Source organism: Eurosta solidaginis, chromosome 2, assembly GCF_040869045.1.
Source record: "Eurosta solidaginis isolate ZX-2024a chromosome 2, ASM4086904v1, whole genome shotgun sequence".
Taxonomy (NCBI): domain Eukaryota; kingdom Metazoa; phylum Arthropoda; class Insecta; order Diptera; family Tephritidae; genus Eurosta; species Eurosta solidaginis.
This window is the reverse complement of record NC_090320.1, coordinates 171,723,361-171,742,074: the sequence shown is the minus strand read 5'-3', so window position 1 is coordinate 171,742,074 and position 18,714 is coordinate 171,723,361. Positions and strand designations below refer to the sequence as shown.

Genomic DNA, 18,714 nt, shown 5'->3' with positions numbered 1-18,714 from the left:
CGAGTCAACCCCCAATACCCGGACGTCCTGGTTATAATGTATGCTAATACAACTAATATATTTCAAATATGATGATTATTTTTGTATAATTTTCTTTAGCAACCACCTGCACCTGGTACTGGTATATATCAACAGCCGCAACAATAGCCCAACGTCGTTTTGATCCCGATCATATGCCAAATCCGATAAGCGTTATCATTGAAAATCCGCTTGTGGTGCTTTTATTACTCATCAACAAGGTTTATTGCCACCATTGGTGACAACAAAATATGTGGTACAAGATCAGGGTAACTCCACGCCACGTTACGTTAGGTATTGATATTCGAAATTAATGTTTTGTTTGGCAATTACATTGATCTTTCTCGTTTGCAGGCCTTTTTGTATTCCATACCTGCAACAGCTGATTTATTAAAAACGACAGCTTTGTCCTTTACATTTACCATCTCACCAATGGCACGCACGGTTGAGGGTGAATATGAGCCACCCATTGTAAATTTTGGCGAATTGGGTCCAATTAGATGTAATCGTTTGCAAGGCTAAAATGCAATTTGTAGATACTGGTCGTCGTTTCCAATGTCTAATGTGTAAAGTAACAACAGATGGTCAAGAAAAAAAAATCTTTCACTTTTACTTGTGCTCATTGATCCATATTTTTTCTCAACAGTGCCAACTGAATATTTCCAACATTTGGGCCACACCGGACATCGTGTCGATAAATATGAACGTCCTGAACTTGTATTGGGTGCATGAGTTTTTGTGTAAAAAATGTTTGGGTACCGATGGCTCTCAAGGTAAACCTCAACTCATATCCAACATCAATGTCTCGCATTCAATTGTGGACGCGGTACGCACTACATTGGGTTCACGCAGTATGGACAAGCATATTATTGATTCCAGTAATAAGGCCATAATTTCAAATGGGGCAACCATTATGAAACTATTGGATATTGTGCATCCAGCCGTAAAACTCTAGTTGACAAATCTCAAAATGCTGAGGTAAGTTTTTTGTTATATTAGAATGTGTAGAAAAAAAATATTTCTCTTATCAGGTCGGCAATGGCACCACTTCAGTAGTACTTTAAGCATGTGAAATCTGAAAACAAGTTAAGCCATATTGTTAAGGAAGGCGTGCATGCACGTATCATCATTAAAGATATACGTAAAGCATGATAAAATATGACATGGCTGTACATGTCGAAGCGCCAATCAAAGGAACAACAACGTGCTTTATTGGAAAAATGCTCTGCCACAGCAATGTCCTCCAAACTTATTCATCAACAAAAAGATATCTTTTCTAAAATGGTTGTGGACGCTGTACTTTCCTTTGATGGACCCAAAGTCGTACAAAAAATATAAAATCGCATTATTAAACATAGAATTGGAATTGAAGGCTGAGCGTACCAGAAGAAGATTTGAAACGTACAATGAAAGATTGTGGTGGTGCTGTTATAACTACAGCTAATGATAGTGTTTTGGGTCAATGTGATTACTTTGAAGAACGTCAAGTTGGTGGTGAACGTTTCAACCATGATTCAATCGAACTGATCTGAACTCATGTACGTATGTTTGCAGTAATACTAATATGTTTATACATACATATATATATATATATTTGCCTATGATAAATTGTGTAAATTAAGTGTATTTATTTATTTATTATTGTAGTCGCCGATGACGATCTCCGTTGGAGATCGAAATATATTGGAGCAAAAACAACAACTACTTATTTAATTTATTGACCGCGAGCCAATTTGAAGAAATAATTGTTAAATTTAAAGGTCGCCAAAAATCAAAATTTGTTATAAATACGGAAGGCACGCCGTAAGGGTAGACACTCAACGAAGATGGTTTACGCCAAGCTGAAGAGCAACTACAACAACACAATAAGAAATCGCATCAACAGGTTCAACGCACAATCCCTACAGATAACCAAGCTACGGTCTAGTATTAAGTTTTTATTACAGTGCAGAAAATCCAAAATTATACCTAAGTTTATTCAAAATACGACCAAACTTGACTACATATTTACCGTCGATAACTATATACCGAAACATACCATACACACTCTGGATAAACATATACACTTATTTCAATGTAAAATATTAAGCACACTAATAAAATAAAAACATGAGCTTCTAAAGGAAAAGGAAAAACGAATTATGTATACAAAGGAGAAGCTAGGCCAATATATGGAAAAGGATGACGTTACAGCTTTATTTGAAAGCTACCAGCGGCTTACACACAAAAAAGCTACAAAATGTAAAAACACACAAAAATTAAAGTTTGAAAAACTTCGAGACGAGGGAAATGCACAAATATTAGGAACCAACAACAACAAGCATTGGTTAGTAAACAAAACAAATACAGAATTCCCACCTGATGTGGAGGCGCTGCTAGCAAAAGAACTGTAAACGTAGCCTAAGGCTAAGTCTGTAAATGTAAACGTAGCCTAACGTTAGTCTGTGTAAAATAGTTTAAGTCAAATTTATGGCAGCTCTGTAAATCGAAACAATTAATAGGGGGACTCATGAAAGCATATAAACTTATAAGGTGTAAAATTATATCAATTTACACACGCTGTTATATCAGGGATGCACCTTAACGTTAAGCTAATCGTTTATCAAAAAATTTCCACCGTTTCCGTTGAAACACTTCGAAATATTATCGATAAAGAAATTATCAAGATAAATTGTATCTCGTTTTTAACCGAAACGAAAAGCTTTCGTTAACGTTAAAAACGTTAACGAAAACGTGATACTTTATGTTTGAATTGTGCTGGCAATGCTATAGCCATGGTGAAGCCGTAAGGTGGCAACAACGAGCGCACATACACACACAAACTCTATGTAATTTGTTTGTGTAATTCGTTGGTGGTAATATCAAAAATACTCTGAGAAATGTTCGTACTGTCAAAATTCATGAGAAAAGTTGCAATCAGCTTGGATAATGCTTTCACCTTTAATGACTCCGCAATCAATCAGCTTTGCCAGCATAGTTTGAAATTAATAATCAACATAAACGATTTGATTTCGTTTTGATATGGCAGAAAACGAAACGAAATCATTTCGTTAATTTGACGATCTTAACGTTAATAAACGAAACGAAATGACTTCGTTTCGTTTATTAACGTTGATTATCGTAACGAAATGATATCGTTTCGTTGGTTAAGCATGCCTGTGTTATATGAACACACCTAGAAATACTCTTGATAAACTTGATTGTTTATCAGCTGTATTATTGCCAAACAAAAATTTTTTGATTGTTATACAAATTAAAAAATGCCAAGATTAAGTAAAAAATCAAAACTAAAACGTCTTTACTAAGATATTCTTGTAAATGCCTTGCTGATGTTGGAGATTTCTGATGAAAATGCCTGCTATAATGTCTGCAAGGTTGCATTCCTTTGAGTTTACCGCGTTTACACAATGAAATGTGCGCATAAATTTATACAAATTGTGTAAATGATTTTTCATACACAATTTGACAGTTCGTTTACACACTAGATAAATTTATACGTTTACACACTTTATAAGGCATTTATACGGTTACATGAGTCCCCCTAATGTAAATTATGGCAAGGCTAGAGAATAAAAAGATGAGGAACTTCCGGTTGGACATTGAAAACGACAACACGTAGTTTTATTAAATCAACCATATCTGGAAACATCCACCCAAATAAATTAACAATATTACTTCATTATAACTTCAGGTGTGGGGTAAACCCATTCTCACTAAAATTTTTAAAAATCGTACAAAGATGGTAAGTCCCCGCCAAGAAATAATTGATGCACTTCAAGACGCCCATGTGGAATTTCCACCAACTGCTACCATAGCTCAGTTACGAAATTTATTGCAAAATTTAGTGGGCGGACGTAGCAACTCCGCTGCTGAAAATAATTTTACTGCCGATGATGCAAATCTGGATGCTAATGCCGATGGTGTCTCAAACGTGGGCAACTACGATGCCGATCCAAATATCTCTGCGAACATAACTGGGAATAATACTGCCGTCCCAATAACTGCTATTGCCGTCGTAAGCAATGCCGATACTATAGGTGCTTCTACTAATACGAGTGCTCACGTTGCCACAAATGGAAACTTTACTTCTGCCGCTGCCACAAGTGTAACCACTTCTTCTGCCGCTGCCGCTTTTATAAATGCCGTCACTGACTCTGCTAACGCTACTGCCGCCTTTGATTCTATTAACGTTGCTGCCGCCACTGATTATATTAACGCTGCTGCCATCAATGATTCTGCTAACGTTGCTGCCGTCATTGCCGTTCCTCGCCTTAGCGTCCTGTACCAAGAAGTACTAGCACTTCAAAAGAAACTAGAGATTTTGAAGCTCATGCAGCAAATTGATGAGCTTGAAACTCGATCTTATCGAAGACTTGACTTCGGTGACATCGGACACGCACTACCAAAATTTAATGGTGATGATGTCGCCTACCCTGTGAGAGATTTCATTAGGGACTTCGAAGAAATTATGCAGTCCACTGGAGCTGACGAAAATTTTTAACTTCTTGCCTTGCGACGCTCTGTAACCGGTACGGCTCGTGTGTTTCTTTCAACAACAACCGCACTAAGCACTAATAAAAGAATTCGACTTGGCAGTGACCAGGCAAGAGATTTACAAGATGTTTAGCCAGCGACGGTGGAAAAAGAATGCAGAGTCTGTGCATTGGTATGTCTTATCAATGCAGGCAATTGATAAAAGAGCAACCATCACAGAGCAGGAGGTGGTTGATTTTATTATCGACGGAATTGGGAATAGTGTTCCAAACGCTCACCTGCTCCTTTCGGCAAGAAACATCGAAGAGCTAAACCAAATTATTAGCCGATATCAAAACAAGTACTTCGCTACAAAGGTAGAGCAGAAGCCACCGACGACAGTAAGGCAGAAACCCGAACAAAAAACACTATGCTACAACTGCCATCGGGCTTGTCCTAATCCCAGGAAGGTTTTGAAGAAGAAAAGAACGTGGCTGCAGTGGAGACTATGATGCCGGCGAGGATGAAGCAGAGACCGTAGGAGAGTACAATTACGTAAGACTAGGGTTTAATTTATTTAGTGAATTAGTTTCTAATGTTGCTTTCTCTCTTTTTGACACCGGTAGCCCGGTTAGTTTCATACGAGTATCTAGCGTCCCAAAACAACTTCTTAGGAAAACAAGGGCGGGAACCATTACTACATATAGAGGTATAGGCGGAACGCCGTTAAAAATATTTGGAATAACCAAATGTAAAATTTTTTTAAAAACAAAGTAAACATTCTTGAATTAAAAGTACTTGCCGATAATTGTATGTCTTTGCCAGTTATTTTGGGGTGAGATTTCTTGAAATTATTTTACATAAAATTAGCTGCTATAGATGGAAAATTTTTGAAAAACATTCGCAACGACAAGATGTGTTTAAATAAGTCTCTAGAGACTGTAAGTGCCCTTAAGGCTGATGACTCGAGTATTGATATACCAGAACGCCGCGACAGTGCCGTAAAATACCGACGTGAATCTGTCACTCCCAGCGCCGCTGATGTTCCCGACATGTTTTGCATTGCTACAAGTATAGATAAATATTGCTTGGATATTGATCCCAAATTGCCTAGAAACCACCACTCAGACATGAATAAGCTGATAGAACATACTTATCTAAATACAGATATTAAAGTTGAACCCTTTATGTATGAAATGAAGATACACTTGACGACTGATGTGCCGTTTCATTGCCCTCCACGGCGCCTTTCCTATTTAGATCGAGGTGACATAAAATCCATAGTAGACGAATTACGAAAAGAGGGGGTAATCAGACCCAGTAACTCACCATATGCCTCTGCAACCCTGCTTGTACGAAGAAAAATTGGAAAATTCGTATGTGCATTGACTATAGGGCCCTGAATAAAATAACCGTCAGAGATAACTACCCTCTACCGTTGATTGACGACTGCATTGAATTCCTAGAAGGAAAAGAGAGATATTCTATTCTACATTTAAAGAGCGGGTTTCATCAAGTACAGATGTTACCCGAATCAATTCCGTACACTTCTTTCGTAACTCCTAACGGTCAGTATGAGTATCTTAAAATTCCGTTTGGTTTGAGGAACGCTCCTACCGTATTCCAGCGCTTTATTAATAATATATTTCGCGATTTGATCGAGGAAAGAAAGATCATTATATATATGGATGATATTGTAGTAGCAACGAGAGAGTTAGAAGAACACAAGGCCTTACTCAAGATTGTGCTACAGCGGCTTTCAAAACGTGGACTGAAACTTAATCTAGATAAAACAAAGTTTGCATACAGGGAAATATACTATTTAGGGTATGAAGTGAGTAGTTCAGAAATGCGACCAAATGGATCCCATATTAGAAGCATCCGAAATTTCCCAATAGCCACAAACCAAAAGCAGTTACAGTCCTGCATAGGGTTATTCTCCTACTTCCGACGTTTTGTACCATCGTTCTCTCAGATAGCCAAGCCATTACAAAATTTACTCAAGCGACATTCTACTTTTGACTTTAACGAGACTTGTCTCAGTGCTTTAAACGAATTAAATTTCCGATTGACCGAAGCACCGGTCCTAGCAATATATAATCGTGGAAAAGAGACTGATTTCCACTGCGATGCTAGTTATATAGGATTCGGCGCAGTGTTGTTACAGCGACAGGGTGATAACAAATTTCACCCCATTTCATATTTCTCAAAAACTGCCTCCAGTGCCGAGTCCAAATATCATAGTTTTGAGCTTGAAACATTGGCAATCATATACGCTTTAAAAAGGTTCAGAACTTATCTTAAAGGTATGCCATTTAAAATAATCACTGATTGTAACTCCTTGGCTATGACCCTCGAGAGAAAACAGTTGAATCCCCGAATCGCTAGGTGGGCCTTGGAGCTAGAAAATTACAACTATACCATTCAGCATAGGAAGGGTACATCTATGGCGCATGTAGATGCGCTGAGTAGAGTGCAGATTGCACATACCATTAATACCGAAGAGGTTGAATTCCAAGTGCAAATTGCCCAAGAGCGTGACGAAACAATCAGTTATCTACGGAACCGTTTTGAGAACGAGGAGGTACCAGATTTCATCTCTAATAGATGGTTTAGTATATAGATTGAAGTCGGACTGTAAAAAACTGCTATATGTTCCCGGTGAAATGGAATCAAATATTATTAGGCTAATGCATGAAAAATAGGACACCAGTCAGTTGACAAGACTGTCAACAAACTAAGTCTGTATTATTGGTTTCCAATAAGAGAGAATGAAAGTGGACAAATTTATCAGAAATTGCTTGTAATGCTTGATGTACGCTACACCTCCACGCATTAGAGAAAGGAATTTTCATGCTATTCCTAACACTCCATTGCCGTTCGATACTCTTCACATCGATCATTTTGGTTATCTGCTGTCTCTTAACTCAAAGCGTAAACATATTCTAGTAGTAGTCGACTCATTCACCAAGTTTGTGAAACTTTACCAAACCAATTCTACCAGTACACGTGAAGTTACCTCTGCTTTAGGAAAATATTTTAATTATTACAGCCGCCCGAGTCGAATTATAAGTGATAGAGGAACATGTTTTACATATATGGAGTTTAGCAGTTTCCTCTCTAAGCGAAATATTGACCACGTTAAAGTGGCGGTCGCCTCCCCTCAAGCGAACGGGCAAGTCGAGCGTGTGAATAGGGTCCTAAAGGCGATGTTAGGAAAACTGACTGACCCGATAAACCATGCTGACTGGTGCTTGAAATTGGTTGAAATGGAGTATGCCATGAACAACTCTGTTCATAGCACTTGCCGGGACACCCCCAGTAGACTTTTGTTTGGAATAGAACAACGTGGAGCAATTGTTGACGAGTTCACAGAATACTTTCAGGAGAAGACGAACTCTGACGTAGGGTGAGATTTGGTATCCATACGCCAGAGCGCCCCTGACGCTATCAAAGCTAGATAATATTATGATACCAAGCGTTTAGCCATCGACAATGGAAAACAGGAGAGTTATGAGGTTGGAGATTATGTCGTAATTAGAAATGTAGACAATACTGCTGGAGTTAACAAGAAGTTCATTCCCCAATACAAGGGATCATATGTATTGCATAAAGTGTTGGGAAATGAGCGGTATGTCATTCGTGATATTAATAACTGCCAACTAACCCAACTTCCTTATGATGGGGTAATTAAGGCCTACCGTATTCGAAGGTGGTTGGATAGAACAAGTGATTATTCCGTTGAGCGGGAAGATAAAGAGCAGGGTCCCTTAGAGGTTAGATAGATATAAGAGCTATTATATATGATCGAGGTCGATCTATTGGCAGATTGACCGAGCTGTAAACGTAGCCTAAGGTTAAGTCTGTAAATGTAAACGTAGCCTAAGGTTAGTCTGTGTAAAATAGTTTAAGTCAAATTTATGGTAGCTCTGTAAATCGAAACAATTAATGTAAATTATGGTAACACTAGAGAATAAACAGATGAGGAACTTTCGGTTGGACATTAAAAACGACAACACGTAGTTTTTTTAAATCAACCAGATCTGGAAATATCCACCCAAATAAATTAACAATATTCCATCATTATAGGACCAAAGTTTGGTTTACCAATAACAAAAGAAGAATTCCCACTTTTTAAATGCATTGCGGATGGTGAGGAATTGGTACAGAGCGTAGAGAACAAAGAAGAGCAGGAATCCGCGAGAACGAAAATAGGGCTGGCCACATTCAACACGGCGGATACAGACGACAGCTACAGCAAAGCAAAACTTGACAACAATCGTAGCCATGCATTGACTACTTGGTTACAATGGCAACCACAGCTACAGTGGCAGCGCTGTTTCGAACAGCTGATGTATTTTAACATTTCATTGTCAAAACAAGCGTCCCACCAATTTGATTGGAATTCTGCAAATAAATTAAAAAGCCAGCTACATGAATTAATGGAAATAAAATAACTCGTTCTGTATACTGTATAAATCTGATATATTTCTACGATCATTCTACAATCAACAAATTCATTATACTCTAAATAGCAAGCTGCGATTGAAATTCTGCAAATAAATTAAAAAGTCAGCTGCATGAATGGAAATAAAATAACTCGTTCTGTATACTGTATAAATCTGATATATTTCTACGATCATTCTACAATCAACAAATTCATTATACTCTAAATAGCAAGCATCTACACATGGTTCTGGCCTCTGGTATTACCATTGGAAACTGGTGGAGCTCAACGTTCTTGGAATTGTAATTAAATTTATATATAGACACATCCACGAAACCAAATCTCAAAAAAAAGTGAAGGGAGAATAAAATGAGCGAAGTTGTGGAAAATATCAGCAATTTTGTGGCTACTATTGCTAAGATATCCCACATCACTTATTTAGTAAATGAAATATTTATGATGTGCAAAAACAGACGATGGTGGGTTCGCCCTGTGACCTGATGCGGGAAGAAGAGGGATTTTTCAAGACATGCTTCCAACAGTTGCAGGAAAAAGATGAAGAGCATTTTTTTAAAGTAACGCGGATGAGCACAGAAAACTTTAATTTGTTATTGACGCTACTTAGGGAGAAATTGCGCCGCTTCTCGAACAGAAAAGCAATATGTCCAGAAACGCGCCTGGCTATGACATTGATGTATGTTTGTTAGTTGAGTCTTTGTAAAAGGCAATATATAATACTTTTATATATGTATATGTGGATAATTTTAACAAATATTTTTAGGTTCTTAGCTCAAGGCTGTAATTATAATGTTCTAGCTTGGACTTTTAAGATGGGTGTGTCAACTGTAAAGAAAATTATATACAAAACATGCGATGCCATTTGGGATGAGCTACATATCGCATATTTATCACCTCCGAACCGAGCAGAACTTGCCATAATTGCCGAAAAATTCTTTATTAAAACAGGAATGCCGAATTGCTTAGGAGCTATTGATGGTAAACACATCAATATTGTACGCCCATCTAAGAGTGGGGCCTTGTATTTCAATTATAAAATGACTCATAGCATCGTTCTTATGACCTCTTTATATATGTAGACATTGGTGCTTTGGGGAGTCAGAGTGATGGTGGAGTCTTTGCCCGAAGTTCCTTTGGAAACAAAATATTGAATGGAACATTAGAAATCCCTCACTCTACCAATTTGCCAGGAACAGCTATTAATTTTCCATATTACTTTGTTGGAGATAACGTATTTTCGCTTAAAACAAATTTAATGCGTCCTTTTCCGGGTATACATTTAAGTGATGATAAGGAGAAATACAATATTGTATTATCCAAGGCTAGAGTACATATTGAGAATAAATTCGGCATTCTGGAAAGTCGCTGGCGAATACTACTTACAACAATATCGGCTTGTCCAAAGAATGCAGACAAAATTGTTTAGCTACATTGGTTCTACATAACTTTTTAATGCTACAACATGATAGAAACTACTTCACGCTTGAATTGGTGGATCGAAATGAACATAACCGCGAAATTTCTGGACAATGGAGAGGCGAAATAAATCCATTGGAGTCATTCCAACAGAGAGTTGTAAACCGTTCTTCCTCTCATGCTTTTTTTAAATACAAATGTATTGTAAAAAAAAAAAGTGCAGCAAAGGGAACTAAAGGCAACAAGCTTTTCAAAATTATATCGTCCTTCTCTTGTCAGAAGTATAAATGAGTGTTTTTCCATTTCACTGGTTTCATCAGTGAATGTTTTATATTAAAATCCCGAAAGCTTATACTATAGGCAACTACATTTTTTTGGGCTTTAGTATAGCGAATATAAAAAAAATTCTAGATTTTCTGAAAATAGCTAACTCCGAGATGGTCGGGCTAGCACCTTAATGGAGCTGTGTTACCGGAGCGTACCGGATCTGTATCCGGCAAAGGACCATCACATCGATAACACTCCCCAAAGCCTCCGGGGAGCAACCTTATCACTACAACAACAACAACAGGCCTGTCAAAGCACTGCCCTCAGAACCGCTACTGGTTGTCTTCTTATGTCCCCAGAACAACACCTACACAATGAGGCGAGAATAGCTCCCCCTAAGGGAGAGAAATGAAATGCTAGCCAATCAGTTCCTGTTGAATACCAAGACACCTGGGCATGTTGTTGTTGTTCTTGTAGCAGTGCTTCGCCCAATCAAATTGTCATCAATATCCTCTAACGGGAGTCCATAATGAGAGGGGTATTAGAGGCAGTGGTTCCACAATACAGTTAAAGAGATGGTTGGTGTCATGTGGGGACATATTGCAAGCAGGACATATGTTTTGTATGTTTTGTAAGAGTTTAACCTGTTACAGTATCCAGATCGAAGTAGAGCTAGAGTGACTCGCGTTTCCCTAGGGAGTGTGCGTTCCTCTTTTTCGTTCTGGATAACCGTGTCAAAGGCTTTTGACAAATTATGCACCACGACTACTATCTTTCTTTCCTGACCATAAATTCATAAAGCCAAGAAATTGAGGTGTTCAAAATGATTGCAAGAGGGTGATACAAAAGTAAGCATTGGTCCCCGATGACGTAGTTTATAAGTCCTGCACTGACTCGTGTTTAGGGCGTCCCCATTCAGAGTGATAAAAGTCATATTATCTGCAAGTTCACTCACTTGCTGACGTCTACACAAAACATCCTGTCAAAGATATACCCAGAATAGGCATCGTTGTTGTTATAGCGAAAAAAATCAACCATCCTCCGTCTTTTGCGGGATATTAACCAACTAAGCCCAGGCAGTATCATGACATTCCTGTAACCGATTCAAATTGACCATTCGTAACTTTTTCGTATCTATATTTTCATGTTCTCTGTATATAAAGCTACGCAGCAGATGGAGGAGGTAAAAGATTCGGAACTCTTATTGTACCATTAATAATTTAGGTTTTATTACATAAAAAATAATAATCAGATGTAAAATGACACTTAAAATCTATATCATTTACTGTAACACATACAAAAACTTTGCTAGGTTCATAAGCTTAATCACGTAACTTTTCAACAATTTGTTTGTATGCGTTCTCTACTTTTTCATATTCCTCATGCAATTGCTCCATACGTTGACTTGGTGTAGGTAAACGCGCTCTCAACCATTCCTTATCCACTTTAGCTTTTTCCATTTTCTTAATATCATTTATATGTTTATAATAAATTGCGTTTAACCGACGCTTTACATCTAAACGATAAGCACGATAATCGTCCTTATCATAAATGTTTGTATAACATAGTCCAAGTATTTCATAAACCCGGCGACACTGACGTGGATTTAGCTGGAAAGAGATGAGCATCAGTTTAACAGGTGGTTTTTAATAGTTATTAGTTAAATTAGTTTACCTTGTACGTTTCGCGTGCCTCATGAACCATTTCTTTGTTAAATCCTTTTTTGATGACATCACTTCCAAAACTTTTTAGTCCCATACACAGACGAGCATCAATATAGCTGCGTAAACGCTAAAAATCACCCGATGGATCTTCCACTGCCATATCAATGACATTAATGATTGGTAAGTAACGTTTATAGACAGTTTCAATGAATTTTGTGCCAATGCCAAGTTTCTGGAATGGTGGTAGCCCTAATACTTGACTAATGCGCGGTCGTATGTGTTGAGGATATGCGCAGTACTCATATGCAGTGGTGTAGCCAGTGGTTGCAGACTGATAATCACCATTATCATTTTTATACTTTTCATAGCTGTAGGAATATAAAAATTGATATAAGTTACTTATTGAAGTAGCACATTTAGTCAACATACCATACAAAGAAGCTCCATTGCGGATCATCAACATCAATATAGGATGCTGCATCAACGAACCATAATATAAATGTCTGCAAACGACTGAAGAATTTTAAGAATGCCGGCACCTTATAGTCACAATGATATAGTTCGAAGAAGTGCTCTTGTCCGTCTTCATCAGTAACACTCTGTTCGGTTGAAACTTATCTGCTTTATCTAGTGTTTTCAAAAACTCATCCATGTTAACAAAAAAACAGCCATCAGGTAATTTTTCCGCTATCGGTCGCACAACTACATCAGCCTTTATATCTCCGCCTGATAGTTCATCAACTCGACTGTCATATTCAATGCCAATATAAATATGTAGAGGACCAGCAGTGTATAAAATACGCACACATAAACCTTTATATCCGAATATGCTTTCAGATTCACCAAATATTTGATGTGCCATCATTGGATGAAATACAAGGCTGTCATCTTCCAAATCTTGTTTGCGGCGTACTTGAATATGCGAAACATATAACTTTCTTGCTGTTTATGTTAAATATTTTGTATAATGCGGATGACTTACTTAATTTAAATTCCACATCTTGGACTGCATCCAGTACGAGGTCCACATATTCGTGTATATCCGCCATCCCTGTTAAACAGCGCGCCCTCAAGGAATTTGTTCGTTTATCCCTGGAAGAAATGGTTGTGTAGGGCAACCCTTTCAGGTTGCCAGCGCAATATATAGCTTCTCCAAACCCAATTGTCAACCTTTTTATAACTAAATTTTTCAATTTGTTAAGCAAAAATAGAAACGCGCAACAAAATTTCAATTGACAAATCTGCTTACTTCGAAAATTTTAAATTCGTTTTCCGCGGGAATAAAAAATATGGGACCTCCTTTCGATGGAAGCGATTGGAGTGCTGCCGAATTTCTAGCATTTGGCCAACATACAATAAAATATGGTGCTTAACATGATTTGAGAAATGAAATTTATTAATTTTAACAGTCTTGTAAAGTAAAAGTACATTTGTACCCCAGGTACTCATACTACAAACTTAAATTGAAAAAAGTTGTTCTACAACCATTTGGACAATATAAATAATTAATAATATAAAAAAACGTTCTTGAAATAAAGTTTTTGTCAACAGGTTTATGTATACCTGTGAATACAAAAGTAGGAGCAACAAATATACGCAAATGTTATGTTAAAAAACTTTGCGAATTTATCGGAAAACGTTTATGAAATCGGTTTACAAATTTTCGTTATACAATTTTAAAAATTTAAGAAAATAACATAGCTGATGAAATTGTTGCTGCAATTTTTGTATGCACAGATGTATGTACTTTAGGTAGTAATTTGTAAAAAATAGCAAAAAGTGTTGCACTACCATATTTATATTATTAAATTTTTTTTTAACTTTTTTTTGTGTATTAAAATTGATTTTGTTCAAAAAATTTGTTCTGCAAGTTAACGAAAATTCTCTTCTATCCATTTCCGCGATATAGCACAGTACCACCGAAAGTAAAACTACCTAGAAAGAAATCATTTTTTCCAGGCAAGTGCGAAAAATGCCAATTATATGTATAAAATCTGGGCTTTGAGGACTATAAAAATATAAAGAACAAGTAAGGAAGGTTAAGTTCGCGTGTAACCGAACATTACATACTCAGTTGAGAGCTATGGTGACAACATAAGGCAAAATAACCATGTAGGAAAATGAACCGAGGCAAACCCTGGATTGTGTTTGTATGACATGTCTATCAAATGAAAGGCACTAAAGAGTATTTTATGTGGGAGTGGGCCATAGTTCTATAGGTGGACGCCATTTAGGGATATCGCCATAAAGGTGGATCAGGGTTGACTCTAGAATTTGTTTGCACGATATGGGTATCAAATGAAAGGTGTTAATGAGTATTTTAAAAGGGCGTGGGCCTTAGTTATATAGGTGGATGCCTTTTTGATATATCGCCATAAAGGTGGACCAGGGGTGACTCTAGAATGTGTTTGTACGATATTGGTATCAAATTAAAGGTATTAATGAGAGTTTTAAAAGGGAGTGGTGGTAGTTGTATATGTGAAGGCGTTTTCCAGATATCGACCAAAATGTGGACCAGGGTGACCCAGAACATCATCTGTTTGATACCGCTAATTTATTTATATATGTAATACCTGACAAGATTTTAATGGTTTTTTATTTCGCACTGCAGAACTTTTTCATTTTCTTCTACTTAATATGGTAGGTGTCACAACCATTTTACAAAGTTTTTTCTAAAGTTATATTTCGCGTCAATAAACCAATCCAATTACCATGTTTCATCCATTTTTTCGTATTTGGTATAGAATTATGGCATTTTTTTCATTTTTCGTAATTTTCGATATCGAAAAATGTGCGTGGTCATAGTCGGATTTCGTTCATTTTTTATACCAAGATAAAGTGAGTTCAGATAATTACGTGAACTTAGTTCAGTAAAGATATGTCGATTTTTGCTCAAGTTATCGTGTTAAGGGCCATGCGGAAGGACAGACGGACGACTGTGTATAAAAACTGGGCGTGGCTTCAACTGATTTCGCCCATTTTCACAGAAAACAGTTAGCGTCATAAAATCTATGCCCCTACCAAATTTCAAAAGTATTGGTAAATTTTTGTTCGATTTATGGCATTAAAAGTATCCTAGACAAATTAAATGAAAAAGGGCGGAGCCACGCCTATTTTGAAATTCTCTTTTATTTTTGTATTTTGTTGCACCATATCATTACTGGAGTTGAATGTTGACATAATTTACTTATATACTGTAAAGATATTAAATTTTTTGTTAAAATTTTACTTTAAAAAAAATTTTTTTTTTAAAGTGGGCGTGGTCCTTCTCCGATTTTGCTAATTTTTATTAAACGTACATATAGTAATAGGAGTAACGTTCCTGCCAAATTTCATCATGATATCTCCAACGACTGCCAAATTAAGGCTTGTAAAACTTTTAAATTACCTTTTTTAAAAGTGTGCGGTGCCACGCCCATTGTCAAAAATTTTACTATTTTTCTATTCTGCGTCATAAGTTCAACCCACCTACCGAGTTTCATCGCTTTATCTGTCTTTGGTAATGAATTATCGCACTTTTTCGGTTTTTCGAAATTTTCGATATCGAAAAAGTGGGCGTGGTTATAGTCCGGTATCGTTCATTTTAAATAGCGATCTGAGATGAGTGCTCAGGAACCTACATACCAAATTTCATCAAGATACCTCAAAATTTACTCAAGTTATCGTGTTAACGGACGGACGGACGGACGGACATGGCTCAATCAAATTTTTTTTCGATCCTGATGATTTTGATATATGGAAGTCTATATCTATCTCGATTCCTTTATACCTGTACAACCAACCGTTATCCGATCAAACTTAATATACTCTGTGAGCTCTGCTCAACTGAGTATAAAAAGGAATTGGTATGGAGGCAGGTTGAAGCCATGTCATTCTTGGATAATGTACAAGCATTAAAAATAAACTTTTGTAGCACAATCGGTAATGAAAGTGAAAGTACCAGTGTTATTACCCCATCTTCAAAGGACTCAACCCCACCATCTCGCAAAAACGATTCTCCACGGCCTAGTGCCGTTTTTTGAATTATGCGTAAAAACTGGTTTTCGTACGCCCTTAGACCACTAATAAGCCTTTAACTTAGTTGGATATATTTACATGTTATTTAGGTGGTTTTCAATTTCATAGAATACCAGTGCCGACACTTTAGCCTCAATTTTGTTTGCAACGTTCTTCGGAATTCCAGACTCCTTTATTTTGCTGGCCAAAGTTTGAAAATGTAGAAATGTAGAGTCCAATTCTTTTTCTTGAGTACAAAACGCAGAACAAGTATTTTTAATGCTTTGAGAAGCAAGTTCCAGAAAATCATTAAACTTTTGCTGAGTTTCCTGTAAAATAAATTTTTTACTTTCTTAATAAAGTTTACACCGTAAAATGCATAAGTACAATGAGCTCACTTTTCGTGTCCTTGCGCTAGGCCGTGGAGAATCGTTTTTGTGTGGTGGTGGCGTTGAGTCCTTTGATGATGGGGAAATGATACTGGTGCTTTCACTTTCAGCATCACTTTCATTACCGATTGTGCTAAAAAAGTTTATTTTTAATGTATCAAATTAAATTGTATAGGTTTTTTCTTTAGTTACCTTCGGGACGCTTGTACATTATCCAGGAATGACATGGCTTCCATATAGCGCCATTTTCGTTTCGGACTTGGGGCGCCACTACCCGAAGCAAGCAGCTGGGACCTTTTAATTCGTTTGTAGGAGTCTCGCAAACCCTTCCACCGCTTTTTGCATTATTCCTCTACATTTGAAATTGAAATTTACACCACATGAAGAAATAAATCTCAAATATGTATACTAACCTTCACTTTGCATAGCAGAGGAGACCTGCCTCCATGCCAATTCCTTTTTCTTTATGTTTTTATAGTCCTCCAAGCCCAGATTATATATAATGGGCATTTTCCGCACCTCTTCAATTCATTTTTCATCTCTATCCATATTTAATTTGTTGAAATTGTAGCAATCTATGTATGTAATTCAAGTTTATGAAGAAACAATTTTATCATATTTTTTCAGGTAATTGTTTGCTTTAGGGTACAACTGCTAAAATTCGTCCAAAAATATCGGGAGAGTTGTCAAAAGACGCACTTTGGACTCAGGATAACGAATCCGAAAGCGGAAATTAAAAATTATATGTCTGTGAAAAGATATTGCCAAAAAACCGAAAAATGGCTCCGTAGCGCTCCGAAACCGGGGGTGGGATCCATAGTATTTTTGCGCAGAACGCCTTTCTGCATTGGCGGCATTCGGCAGCGCTTATAAAAAATTACCCTGGGTGGGTCCAACACCGATCTGGAGACCAAAACTATATCCGCGCAAAACACTTTTACCCACAGTTTTTCTTGTGGGTACCACAAAATCATCAAAATCACAACAACCACATGAAAATTTTCGGGTTTGTTTGCAAATTTCTCCGAAAAGAAATAAAATGTCTGATTTCCGCTTTCGGATTCGTGGTCCAGGGATCAAGACGCGTCTTTTGACACCTCTCCCGATATTTTTGGACGAGTTTTAGTAGTTGTACCCTAAAGTAAACAATTACCTTTTTTCAGTCGAGGATTTTTCTTACCAATAATTTAAACTGTTTCTGTACCGCTTAATATAATGTCAAATAAGTTATTATTATTATAACACCGTGAGATTATAATTAATTTTTTTATTTTACCAATTTTACCCAAGAAGAACTTTCAATGAACACGCGCGAAATTACTTGTCAGAAAAGTTAAGAAGAAGCATTAACACTTTGCCGCTTGTCAAAATAGAAATAGATTTAATCTGGCGACAGCGGCATTCGTGGTTGATTGGCGTGTTGCCATGTTGTCGTTAAAAAAACCATCGCCATAAGAACATGTGTAAAAATAATATGACAGATGTGGCGGCTACACCGCCGTCGTCAATGTGACAAGCCCTAATATCATTGCTTATCAAAGAGTCGTTGACAAAGCGAAGAGGTGACAAAACAGATATGGCCATCAAAGATACAGTGGAGCGAACGCGAAAATTTCTGAACAAAAATAAAGAAATTGTAATTTTAAATGCAGACAAGGTAAAAGTGACCGTCACTATGGAGAAAACAGATTATAGGTTAAGAATGCACAACATATTGAATAATATGTCAATATATCGAATTTTACGCCAAGATCCGATACTAAGATTACAGACCAAAAACAACGAATTAGCAGAAAAATTAAATAAATTAGGTCATATAACAAAAACAGAAAAATATAAAATGGCCACGAACACAGCTATTCCACCCCGAATGTATGGTTTGCCAAAAGTTCACAAGGAAAATATGCCATTAAGATCCATTTGTTCCTTGATAAATGCTCCGTCCTATAATTTTTGTAAGTTCTTGACTAATATTTTAAAAAACTTGACGATGGAATCGGTGTTCAATGTTAAAAGAGCAATAGAA

At 37.0% G+C, this 18,714-nt stretch overlaps 1 pseudogene; it reads right to left on the bottom strand.

The window, feature by feature from the left end:
• Nucleotides 1-11,953: 11,953 nt before the first annotated feature.
• LOC137242454 (histone acetyltransferase type B catalytic subunit-like) lies at nt 11,954-16,759 on the bottom strand (annotated as a pseudogene).
• Nucleotides 16,760-18,714: the final 1,955 nt, after the last annotated feature.